This window comes from Heterocephalus glaber, unplaced genomic scaffold (genome assembly GCF_053883595.1).
Source record: "Heterocephalus glaber isolate CG9 unplaced genomic scaffold, H.glaber_assembly_v1.0 deba00000347, whole genome shotgun sequence".
NCBI lineage: Eukaryota > Metazoa > Chordata > Mammalia > Rodentia > Bathyergidae > Heterocephalus > Heterocephalus glaber.
The window spans coordinates 17,512,386-17,525,321 of record NW_028258143.1 but is presented as its reverse complement, the minus strand read 5'-3'; the positions used below and the strand labels follow the sequence as shown (position 1 = coordinate 17,525,321).

Genomic DNA, 12,936 nt, shown 5'->3' with positions numbered 1-12,936 from the left:
TGCTTGTAAATTGCTTATGGAAAGCAGCTTTATTGGTAGTATTTAGAACTCTTAAGAAATGACTACTTCTCAGAGATGTCTTCCAGGTGTAGCAAATCATACCTCTTCAATTTATTGGGGAGGAGAAGTTGTTGCCTATTTGGCCTATCCCCTGGTTCTTTGATATTGGCCAATAGTATTGTTGATAACCTTCAAACAATCTCAGTCTTGGCATACCAGGAAGAACAACTAATTAGAACAATTATGTCACCTTGGCTAAAGTAGTACAATCAGTAATAACAATAGCATCAAACACAGCCCAGAAAGTGACAAACTGTGATAAGTATTGATTTGTGTTCTTTAACCTATGAACTACATTTGTGGTATTGCAACAGAATCTAAAACAAACCAGAAAATTGTATATAGTAAATATGCCCTCAATACAGCCCTCAATATGCAATAAAATTTAAAAGGGGTGAAGAGGAAAAACTAGAGAAACAGAAGAAGAGAAAAATGATTAGAAGCAAGGCTGGAGGACTAACAAAGGTTATGCAAACTTAGGAAAACTGATGAAGACATGAGGGAAAGAGAGGAAGAAAGAATAAAAACAAGAACAAAACAAAACATCACCAGAAAAACTAGAAACAATGTTCACACTCATATGAAAACGAGAACAAGCAAACAAGAAAAAAAATAGAGAAAAGAAGAAAATGAAGTGTCCACTTCAGGGCACATCTCTACTCTCACTGGTAGGCAAAGTGGGCACACAGAGCCTAGATCCATGTTTATTAATCCCAATAAGTCTGCTGTAGCTTTATGGCAGGTTATTGGATAACCCCAGTAAGCCTGCACCTTTAGTTCCACTGAGGTTTAAACTGGTTTCTGGCTGTAAGCCTGGAGCCCAAGGTGTTCAGCCTCCGTGTACCTCACGCTACCTTGAACTTGGCTCCTTGACCTCCTGCTGAATTGAATTTAGCTCCACCTCACGCTGAGACTGGGAGCCACTAGACGGAGCCAACCTTTAGTTGCTCAGTTTTGCAAACTCAGTTGCCCGCTCTCCAATATGGCAACTGGCCTGTTGCCCTCTCCTGGCAGATGTCTGAACCCAAATAACTCACAAGCCACTGCAGTCTGCTGTATCCACCTCTCCATCCCACTGGTGCATTTCCCCATGGAGGCCATTGGGGTTGGCAGTTGTCATTGTGCATCTGCAGTTTTGAGCCACCCTTCACACACTGTGACCTGGGGCTCACAAAGAAAGTGCTGCTTGCCACTTCCCTCTTCTGTATTGATGTCCCTTTCTCTTCTCTCCTCATAGGTTTCAATTCTCACTTCAGATTCTTGCTAGGTCCTGGGGACCCACTTCTCTCCTTTTCTTCTTCACATTGCTATATTCCAGAGTCTGGACATCAAATATTGGAGAAGCTTCTTCTCTGCTCTTCACCACTCTGCCATCTTTCTGGAAATCCATAGGTAAGAATTTGCTTTGTACTTCATGACCATATTCATCCTACACTTCTCTAACCCCTCATTCATGTCAGTTAGTTTTCTCTCTGATTTGAGGCTCTGCCATTTGTACAAAAGTACTTTGCTTGACATATAATAAGTAATTATTATGTGTTAAGTGTATAAATTAAAAGTACTTTATGCTATTATGATTATGTATTTATTGTGCAATAGTTTATGCATTATATGACAGAATATGAGATTCATTTTTATATCATTCCCCTAATAGAGTACTGCAACATAGGAGGGGCTCCAGAAATGATATTAAGCAAACTCTACTTTCCCTTTCCAATCATGAAAGTGATGTATAATATATTTCTCTTACATTCTCCAATCTTGTCAATAGGTCTTTGTGTGATACTCTGATGTAAACTTACAGATTGGCAAAAGGCAATAGAATCAAGAAAGATAAGGACAAGGCTTACAGAAGGCTCGCAGGACTTTTGGTTTATGATAGCCAAGTAAATGGTGAGGTAGGGCATAGTGCCTCAAAAAAGTCTCTGAAATTTTGTGTACATTATTGAATGTTTAAGCCCATGGACTTCATCTATTTATCCTAGAAAAAGACACATGTACAAACACATATGCACATGCACAGACACATGTGCAATCATTTAGAGTTTCTATAAGAAAATCACTTTTTTCCTGTAAAAACAGTGTATGCGAAGCATTCATGAGATACAGAATCAAAAAGAAGAAATCACCCTACATCTCATTGCCAACTCTAAATAGTTGTAAATTATGAATATAATTTACTCTGAAGACAGAATATTAAATAAAAATGTACTTTAATTTCACCCAAGTTAAAAGGTACAATGAAAAGAAGTAAATTGATAACATTAGAAATTCCTCATAAAATATAAAGCCTTAAGACTTTCTCTGATGTGAATATATTATGATATCTGTAGCATCTCTTTTTGGAACACAGTGAGTGGCCTTAATTTTTAAATTTTAGATGCAAAATTCATTGCAAAACTATCAGTTTTAAGCACTTCAGCAATGCTGGTAGATCCCACTTTGCTGACACAAACAGGGCCATTATTCCATGTTCAAAATCCAAGACTTATCCTGAGTCTATTCTATCTGTCACACTGCTCAGGACCCATTTGTGACTGTGTCTTCTTTCATCTCCTCCTCCTTCACCATCATCAGTGGGACCTGATCTGCATCCTTTTCCAGGTATCTGATGTGACTGCAGCGACCCCTTCAGTCTCTCCACTTCAGCCAGGCTGGATGCATTTGCTATGGCATTCTTGATTGCTTTGACATCCTCTGGAGATAGCACACCTGTCAGTTGGGAGACCAACACCTGGATGAAAATTTTTGCTTCTCCTGGCAATATCCTTTACAAGCTGTGCACCCTGTTTGTCCTTGAACATTTTTTCTGCTTTCTGATGATATTTAGTTTTACTTTCTGAAAATCCAGTACTCTGACTTTTGGACCTTTATAGATCACATACAGTGTGTAATGCTTATTTGTGATGGGATTTCTTAGAATGCTTAAATAAGTCAGTGATTTGAGAGATGCCAAAGGGTCCAAATCACCCAGTTCCCCAAGACTGTTGTTGGCCAGAATGAGTTGGATGAGACATAGCAGAGCCTGATCAAGTCCCTCGCCTATATGGGCATATTCTGTCCCTGTTCTCTAATAATGTTTTTGGTCTTCTTAACAAAGGAAAACCGTCTAGTTTCCTGATCTCATTATCAGAAAAATCAATAGCATCAAACTGGTCTAAGGTAGTGCCTAGATTTTCAATGATGGGAATTTTATATCCTTGGAAGTCCAGCTCCAGTCCAACTGTGTTGGTTTACTGTGAGTCCTGCTCCATCAGCTCCACAGTTAGCTTTACCATTCTTCCAGCTCCTGTTACCACCACTGCCACTGCCCTATAATTCATTCTTAAACACTAATTATCAACTCCTTTTTCTGATATTTGAAGACATTATATCCTAGTTCTTCTTCCCACCTGTGTATCATGAGTGACTTTATTTTTGCTTCTTTGAATTTTTAAGCAGATAAAATACCTTTACATGGCTAACACTTTTCTCTTTTTTTTTAATTAACTTTATTTGTACATTTTAGGTATACTCCCAAAAGAATTAAAAGCATCATATGTTTATTTGCTATTTCTACTTCTTCATCTGAGAAATATCTGTTCATTTCAGAAGCCCATTTTTGGATTGGGTCTTTAAATTTGGGAGGGCTAACATTTTAAAGTTATTTTCCTCCATTGTGGGTTGTCTCTTCACTCTGTTGGTGGTTTTGGAAGGGGAAGTGGGGGGGAGGGAAGGAAAAATATGAGAAAAGGAAAAAACAGAAGCAAAGTCTTTGTAAATAGGGAGGCGTGGAGGGACTGAAGGGAGGGCAGGGGAATGGGGAAAATATAAGAACCAAGATATATCATATAAAGGTACAAATTTCCAGTGATGAATGTCATCATACCGTATACCTAAAATATACCAATAAAATTAATTAATAAAAAAATTAAAAGCATCATACCACAGTGATATATGTGCACCCATGTTTATAGCACTAGTTTGTAATAGCTGAATCTTGGAATCAACCCAAATGCCCATCAACTGGTGACTGGATAAAGAAGATTTTTTTTGTTTTTTTTTTAATAAAACCGATGGTTGACACTTTTACCACATAAACTTTTAACTGTAAAACAATATAACTTAGTTTGAGGTATGTTTTATCTATTTTCTGAATTTATTCATGTTATGTATATCACCCTAGTTATATACTTAAAATGGTAATTTTGGAAAGACAGAAGGTTTATCCAATGAGAATTTCATATACATGAGTGTTTTCTTGTCTCCTTATAAAATGTTCTATGGCAATCTGAGGCCAAACTGGCTTTTTCTTTCTATCTATATTGGAGTTATTTCTTCTGAATATACTGTTTCATTTTAAAAAATCATTTATTAGAATATATTTCAGTATATTTTTCATGTTTTCTAGAACATATGTCCTTGTATGTGCAAACTTTATTTCAAGGAAAGGTTGTTTCATTTTAAATTTCAGTTGCTTTTTTATTTCATTTACTTATTTCTCTATAGAAGCAAATGAATCATTTTTGTTTCACCAACTTTAATCTCCTTTCTAGTTGTCTTTGTCATCTATATCCACTGGAATTACTGATAGCTTTTATCTGTACAAAAGTTTTTCTCTCAGTAATTTTATGTTTTAACCACATCTATTCTCTTTTTAATTTCTACCTTTAATGTTTTCATAATTACTATTATTCTTACTATTCTCAATTTGTTGCCTCATGTCTAAATTCTCTTTTTTCCTCTTTGTGAGCTTTTTAATTAAACTGTTCTATATTTTCAAAAGTAAGAGTAATGGAAAGGGTGTGGCAAAACATGAGTAAACATGAGTAATCAGAATTGATGTTCTGTTCCTAAATCAGAAATGCTGGTGGAAAAGTAGTGTGTACTTCTCCCATGTTGTCTTGTAAATTTTGTATCAGATTTTACTGCAGATTTTGTTTTACATTTTGTGAAAATGGGTATGGTAAACATTGAAGAGTTAGGAGACCAATAGGTTTTAAGTGCATTAACAGATAATTAAATTTCTGGGGTGGGGAAACATATAATTAGGAAAGTTCTTTAGGAAAACATTACATACGGTAATAGAAACATCACCCAGTGTTAGAAAATGACCCTAAGTGTAATAACTACAATAACTAATAAAGGCCTCAGCCAGTTTTCTACCTGCTTAAGACATTAATAACTTTTCAATTCATTGAACATGCTTTTAGAATCCATCCAACTAATCACAGAACTATTCCAGTAAATATGTTTCTAAGATGAACATCGATCTCCTGCCACTTCTAAGCAACATAATTCCAGGATTGAATCCATAAATAATGTGCAGTGACAAGGAGAGTGTTTATAGGAACTTGAATATCCTAGTAAGTAGTTAGGATGAATCAAGCAGATGATTTAAAAAGAAAATTGAATTTCTTTTGTCCCATGCATTATTTCAGCTAAAACCAATAAATATCTCCTTGTTCAAATTATAATGAGTTTAATTGTTACTTTCATAATAAGCAAATTCAAAGGGGAGTGTATAAACAAAGAAGTGGAAATACAGATTGTAGATAAAGATTCAACATAAGCGACACTAGGACTAAATCCCTTTCCAGCTGTAACATTTCACTTCTATCCTCTAGTTAGAAGAGTGGGCATTGTTTATCATTTTAAACTTCTAGTAATAAATGGGTTTAACACACAGTAGATAATATAGTATAATTAGTAAAACATGCAGTATACATAATGGTAAGCACCAGAGTAATATGGATACATAAAATAATTTCCATATTTTATCTTTGCCTTCAAAGTAAAGATACCAAGCTGGGCATTATGGTGACATGCACCTATAATCCCAGCTACTCAGGAGTCAGAGGCAGGGGAATCACTTGTTCAAGACCAATCAGGGGAACTTAGTAAGGTATTTTCTCTAAATAAAGTTTAAAAGGAGCTGTGGTATGGCTCAGTAGTAGAATCCTTGCCTAATATCCACGAGGCCCTGGTTTTCTTCCTGAGTACTGAAATAAAACGTTATTATGTTAGCAAGGATACAAGAAGTCCACTGTTGTGTTACACTGCTTTCTTGGTCTTATCCATCTAATAAGCCAGATACTAAGTGTTATGGATTAGATCTAAAATGCTTCCTCCCCCAGAGTCTTGTATATTCAGAAGTGGGGCTTTTGGGAGGTGATTAGATCACAGGGTGCTCTACTCATCAGTGCACAAACCCACTGATAAATTCAGAGATGAATAAGCTATTAGGGGATGGAACATGGTTGGAGGTGGTTGACTGTGGATGTGACCTTCAAGGATATATTCTTGTCCCCTGCTCTTTCTTTCCTACCTCTTTACTTTCTGTCATAGTGTGAACAACTTCTCCACCAAGCTCTTCTCCATGCTGATTCTGTTGTTGAGACAACCAATAATGGAAAGAATTCTATGAAACTGTAAGGCAAAACAAACTCCTTTATTAAGTTACAAAAGTCAGGAATTTTGTGTTAGTGACACAAATGAACAGATGTTTCAATAACAGGGGGCAGTCTTTGGACACACCAGTGTTCTAGATAGCGTTTCCAGATTTTCCAAGTAGGAATCTCAAAGACTTGGTTCTGTATATTAGTATTTTTATAAGTCCACAGGGTAATAAGTTCAGCTAAACACCAAACTGTAATATGTCATTTGGAAATACATTTTATTATCTTATGACTTATCTTTCATCAAACTATTCAGTCTTTTCACAACATTAAGCGTATTTGATTTCTCCCTTCTTCCTGAAACAATCTTCCTTTATCTTCACTTGTATTATCCTTACCTGATTTTTCTTCTTTTATGTGTGCTTTCCTTTTCTATCTCCTTTTCTTATCCTCTAAATGTTAAAGAACCTGACATATTTTAGCTATCTATTCTCCTATATCTAGTCAATTACCTTGACGATCTTATCTACTTTTAGAGTTTTAAATATTATGTATTGATCAATGATTTGAAAGTATATATATTCCATTTGTATACCTGTTGCATATTTCAGACATAAGTAGCCAACTGACAAATTATCATTTTATTGAACAAAGGTATCTCAAAATCAATTTGGTGAAAATGTCTCATGACCTTCACCTCCATTATTAGAAACTTCTTATTCCTTGCTTTGCCTTTTTCCTAAGTACAATACTTTGGCAATTCCTTTGAGTTCTGTGAGAGCATATATTTTATAGCTCACAATCTACAATATTACCTCCTTAGTTCATGCCATTAGCATATCAAAAAGAAAGTGGTCTTTCACTTTTAGCTTTCCATTCATTTCCTATAGAATGGCAAGTAATATTTTTCAAAATTAAATCATATCATATTGACTTTTATGAAATAGTTTTGAGGTTTTCCTACACAGTTACTAAAACATTTGAAAAACCTAATTTTCCAACAAGATTCTACAAAATTTGTGCCCCCTCATCTCTTTCATTTTTCTCATCTACTACACACTAGGACCTCTGGATTTCTCTTTCTGTGTCTTTGGATCTTTGTTGTATATTACTCTTTCCCTGTTTATTTACATAACTATTTCTTTAGTACTTAGCCCATATACAGCCAAAAAAAAAAAAAACCCAAAACAAAAAACCCTCTCCTTCTCTTTCTACCACATAAACAAAAACAATACACTGCCTACAATAACTTTATTGCATATGTCTATGTTAAATAAATTACAACTTCTGTAATCCCAGCCCTTGGGAGGCTGAGGCAGGAGGATCACCTGACTGGACTACATACTAAGTTCAAGAACATCCTGAACTACACAGGAAGACCCTGTCTCTAAAAAACAAAAAACACAAAAAATTACAGCTATGTGAAAAAATCTGTTTCAATAACATATATGCTTTTATTTTCTCCTACTCCAAAAATATATAAACCACAAGGAAGGAATAAAAATAACTCTTGCTCTTACTATTGTATCTGTAGTCCTCCAGCTCAGTATCTGGCATATAGTAGTTAATTTAACATGTTGAATAAACAATAGATTAAAATATATATGGAAAATATAAAAATGATCAAGTATTAGAAAATAGCTATAATCCAGTCATGTTTACCATGAGTAAATGTTGCCTGAACTTTTCAGATTATAAAGATAATAGATAAATGAATAATGCTGAGATTGTGTTGACCTTCTATATTAGAATTCTGTTGTTCTGCTTAAATACCTAAGTAAACAAAACTGAACAGAGGACAGGTTTATTTTGGCTCATGGTTTCAGGAGTTTTCATGTATGTTTAGCTGTCTCCATTGCTTTAGGCCTGAGACAAAACAAAAATATTACAGTCATGAAAAGGAAAGCTGCTGCTTCATGGCAACCAAGGAGCAGAGAGAGAGATGAAAGGAAAGCACCTGTGAGGAAGGGGCTAGGGATAAGATACGGTCCCCAAGAACTTCCCTACATGACTTAGTGATATTAACTAAGCCCCACCTTGTAAAAGACCATTCAGGTGTGAACTTATCATGGACTAATTCATGGGTAAAGTTAGCACTCTCATGATTAAATTACTTCAATAAACCCCATCAGCTGGACTTTGGGAGACATTTTACAGGCAAACCATAACGTTCTGCCTTTGGTCCCTAAAGGCTCCTATTCATCTTATAATGCAAAGTGCTTTCAGACCATCCTTAAAACTGCCAAAATCTTAACATTACAGCATTGTTCAAAAGTCCAAGTCCAAAGGCTCCTATGAAAGTTAAGCTGAACTCTTAGTGTGAGCTTCTGTAAAATTCAAACAAGTTAAATACTCCCAAGATGTTATAGCTAAAGCGTTTACATTACAAAAGGGAGCATATCTTAGTTATATATCTCATTGTTGAGACAAAATATCTGGCACCCAAAGTTGAAAGAAAGATTTATTGTAATTCATGGTGTGTTGAGGTTTTAGTTCATAGTTGGTTGGCTCCAAGGCAGGATGGCACAGCAGAGGAGCATATCAGAGGAGAGAAACAGTTCATGGCATGGAAGGCAGGAGGCAGCAAAAGCAAGTGACCATTAGCAATCCTCTTTCTGCCCCTTGTATTCTATCCAGGCTACATGCCCTTAGGGCAAGCAGCACATATACCTACAGTAGGCCTTCCCATTATGCATACCCAGTACTATACCAAACAAATCAGTGGACTAATTTACTAATCACACACCCTTGATCCCAGCATCCCACACTTAATCCCAGAATCACACACTGTAGATCCAGCCATCCCCGAAAAGTTCCACCTATGTCTGTATGAGGCTTTGGGGAGGACATCTAGACAAAAGCCATAATAAAGGGATAGGAAAATAATAAAGTTTTGACTGAAGCAAGACAGGAACATATTACAGCAAACACTAAAAACTGTAACTCCATGTCCAGCATCTAGGACACATGCTAGTAACATTAGAGCTTCAAAGGGCTTAGAGAGCCCTACCCCAAAGTCTTGGCTGGCTGCATCTTGCAGGGCTTCTTGGGCAGGCTGTCCTCACTGTCTGAGGATTTTCTTGATGTACGTTCAATGTTTCTGACATTTCTAACTTCACGTCATCTCCACTGAAGTTTTGTCTTCACTCACAACTTCCTGTAGTGCCTTTCAAGGGATGCCTGCTGGGACTTCAACTCTGTCATATATTGCTGGCCTTTTAAGCCTTTCTTTGAAATCTTAGTGGAAGTCTCCATGATCCTATAACAATTGCATTCTACATGCCTAGAACATCACCTTCATGTGAACAACACTAATATCTGTCCCCAGTGTTAGAAATAGCTGGGTCCACTTAGACCATGGATGCAGTGGCCTCAGTGACTGGATAGCTGAATATGTGGATGCATTTCTCTGGGTGGACTTATATAAGCAGTGAGTGTACCCTAGTACATTTCTTCAGAAAGAAAATTCCTTCAAAAGATTTATACATTAACGTCTTATGCCATTTGTAAGATCTGTCCAACAACCAAGATGCCCTCAAAGGATATTTCCAATTGTGCCTATGTAAAGATTTTTTTAATGGAACTAATATCTTTAGCAAATATACTTTCTATAGTTATACACATGGTTCTTTTCTGGCCAAAATGTGTTTCCAATCTTTCTTCCCTGCTTTAAAAAAATCCCAATTTTCTGTATAGTCTCCTACAAGAGAAAGAGTTAAAAACAGTATATTACAGTGAAACATGCAGACCCATGTTTATAGCAGCACAATTCACAATAACTAAGTCTTGGAAGGATCCTGTATGTCCATTAATAGATGAATGAATTAAAGTATTTATACAAAATGGAGCACTACTCTGTCATAAAGATATATAAGCTTTTTATTTCTCTGCCATAAAGATGTATAAACTTGACTCATCTGTAGCATAAAAGATATACTTTGCATGTTAAGTGAAATAAGCACAGGTTTAAATGTTGCATTGTTTTTCTTATATGAGAAACCCAAAATATAAATAAAAAGAAAATAAATGATAGATAAAAGGAAATGGGAAGACAAATCATTTGTATATGGGAATAGAACCAAGAGATGGAGGAGGACTGGGGAGACAGAAGGGAAAAGGGATAAAAAAAATGAAATAAAATGTTTTATGTACATGTACCAACTCACCATAATGTGATGATTATGTACTGTGAACATGTAGTAAAAAGCAAACAAAACAAAACAAAAAACAAACAAAAAAACATGCAAAATCTAGTACTATATCAAACTTGTATCAAACTTGTAATACTTTCTCTGAATGGTGTATTAATAGTTGTCTTCATTATACACATTATTATACCTCTAGTGCCTAGACTAGTGCCTTATGAATATAGCTGCTGTATCAGTACCTCCTGAATTAATGAAAAGCTTTCTGTAATGTCAATTTTTTAAATTAGCAGGTTATTTTTTGTGGGTGCACTCAGATTTGAACTCAGTGCTTCACACACTTAAGGTTATACTAGAATATGTTTTAACACTATTTAGTATTTTTTCTTGTACAATTGAGGTTAAGTTCAGAAAGTCCTTCTGTATGCTTTTGTCTTCAAGAGTTTTAACTATTATGTCTTCCAGCAGATTATGTGTTTGTTTTTACATTTAGTTATTTGATCCATTTGGATTTTAATGTAGTGCATGGTGAGAGGTATGAGTCTGGATCCGATCTTCTACATATAGACACCCAGTTTTCCAGCATAACTTGTTAAAGTGGCTATCTTTCCTCCAGTGTATATTTTTGAACCATTTGTCAAAACTCCAATGGTTGACTGTTCTCATGGTTGTCTCTGTATCTTTTGTTCTGTTCCATTGATCTGCATGTCTATTTTTCTGTCAGTACCATGCTGTTTTTATTGCTGGAGCTTTGTATACAACTGGAAATCCAGAATTGTGATGTCTTTGCTTTTTCTCTCACTACTCACAATTGTTTTTGCTCTACTGGTTCTCTTTTATTTCCATATGAATTTTAAGATGGTTTTCTCTAATTCAGTGAAGAATGCTGTTGGTATTTTGATTGGGATTTTGTTAAAACTGTATATCAGTTTTTAAATTATGGACATTATTATTTTATTGGTTCTGCCTAGACAAGAATTTAGATCTCCTTTTTCAGAGTACTGTAATTTTACTTATTGAGATCTTTCACATACTTGATTATGTTACTTCCAGAGTATTTAATTGTTTGACGCTATTATGAATGGTGTTGTTTCTCTATTTTTTCTTATTATGGTATATGGTAACATTAAGTACTTTTTAATCCATTTATTCTACAGAATTTGGTTATTCTAGGAATCTTTTCAAGGAATTTTGGAGGCTTCTTTGTAGAGGATTTTCATTTATGTATAATAATTTGACTTTTTTCTCTTTTATGCATATCCCTTTTATTTCTTTCTCTTGCCTGATTGCTCAGTCTAATATTTTGAGAAATACATTGAATAGGAGTGGTGACAGCAAACATTCTTTTCTTCATTCTAATTTTAAAGAAAGCTTTCAGCTACGTTCCATTTTATGTGATGTTGGTCATAAATAGCTTTTATCAGATTGAGATAAGGTGCTTCTGTACCTATTTTCTCTATCTTGAATGCATGTTGGACTTTGTCAAAGGCTTTTTCTATGTCTATTGAGATGATTGTGCAATTTTTGTCCTTGCTTCTGCTTATGTGATGTATTGCATTTATTGATTTCTATGCGTTGGACCATACCTGCATCACAGAAATAAATCTTGATCATATGGTCAACAGACATCACTGGTCATTTTAATTTTATTACTTTTATTAAATTAATTTTATTAAAGAGTGTTCAATATTGGTGTTAGATCTTCCTTCATCTTCTTATAAAATTTAGCAGTGATCCATCAGAACTTCAATTTTTTTAGTTGATAGTTTTATATTATTTCTTCAACTTCATTGCCTTATGTTAGATTGTTCAGGGCTTTTACATATTTTTGTCTCAATTTTGGTAATTCGTATGTATCTAGGAATTTATCAATTTTTTTGAATTCTCCAATTAGAGTGCTGGTTCTCAAAGTTATTAGTAATCTGTCTTTTGGCAGTGCCTATTATTATTTTTGCCTTTTCCACTTCTAATTGCATTGATTTGGTACTTTTCTTTCCCTTCTTTGGTAAGATTGGCTAGGTGTTTGTCTATTTTGTTTATTCTTTCAAAAAAACTGATCTCCAATTTATTGATTCTTTGTATGTAGTTTTTTTTTAGTCTCAATTTCATTCATTTCTGCTCCAATATTTCTAATTTCCTTCTGTGTAGTAGCTTTGGATTTGGATTGTTCTTGTTTTTGTAGGACCTTAGGTATACCATTAGTTTATTTGGACACTTTTTCTGATGTGAGCATTCACAGCTATAACTTTTCTCTTGGTACTGCTTTCACTGTGTCCCATAAATTCAGGTGTGTTTTATATTCTGTTATACATTATAGTACTGCATGTAAGTGATTCAAATAAAAGCAAAGTCAT

General features: G+C 34.9%; 1 pseudogene; it reads right to left on the bottom strand.

Annotated features, from left to right (window-relative positions):
- Positions 1-2,580: 2,580 nt before the first annotated feature.
- On the bottom strand, positions 2,581-3,338 carry LOC101715274 (U2 small nuclear ribonucleoprotein A' pseudogene; annotated as a pseudogene).
- Between the last annotated feature and the right edge of the window lie 9,598 nt (positions 3,339-12,936).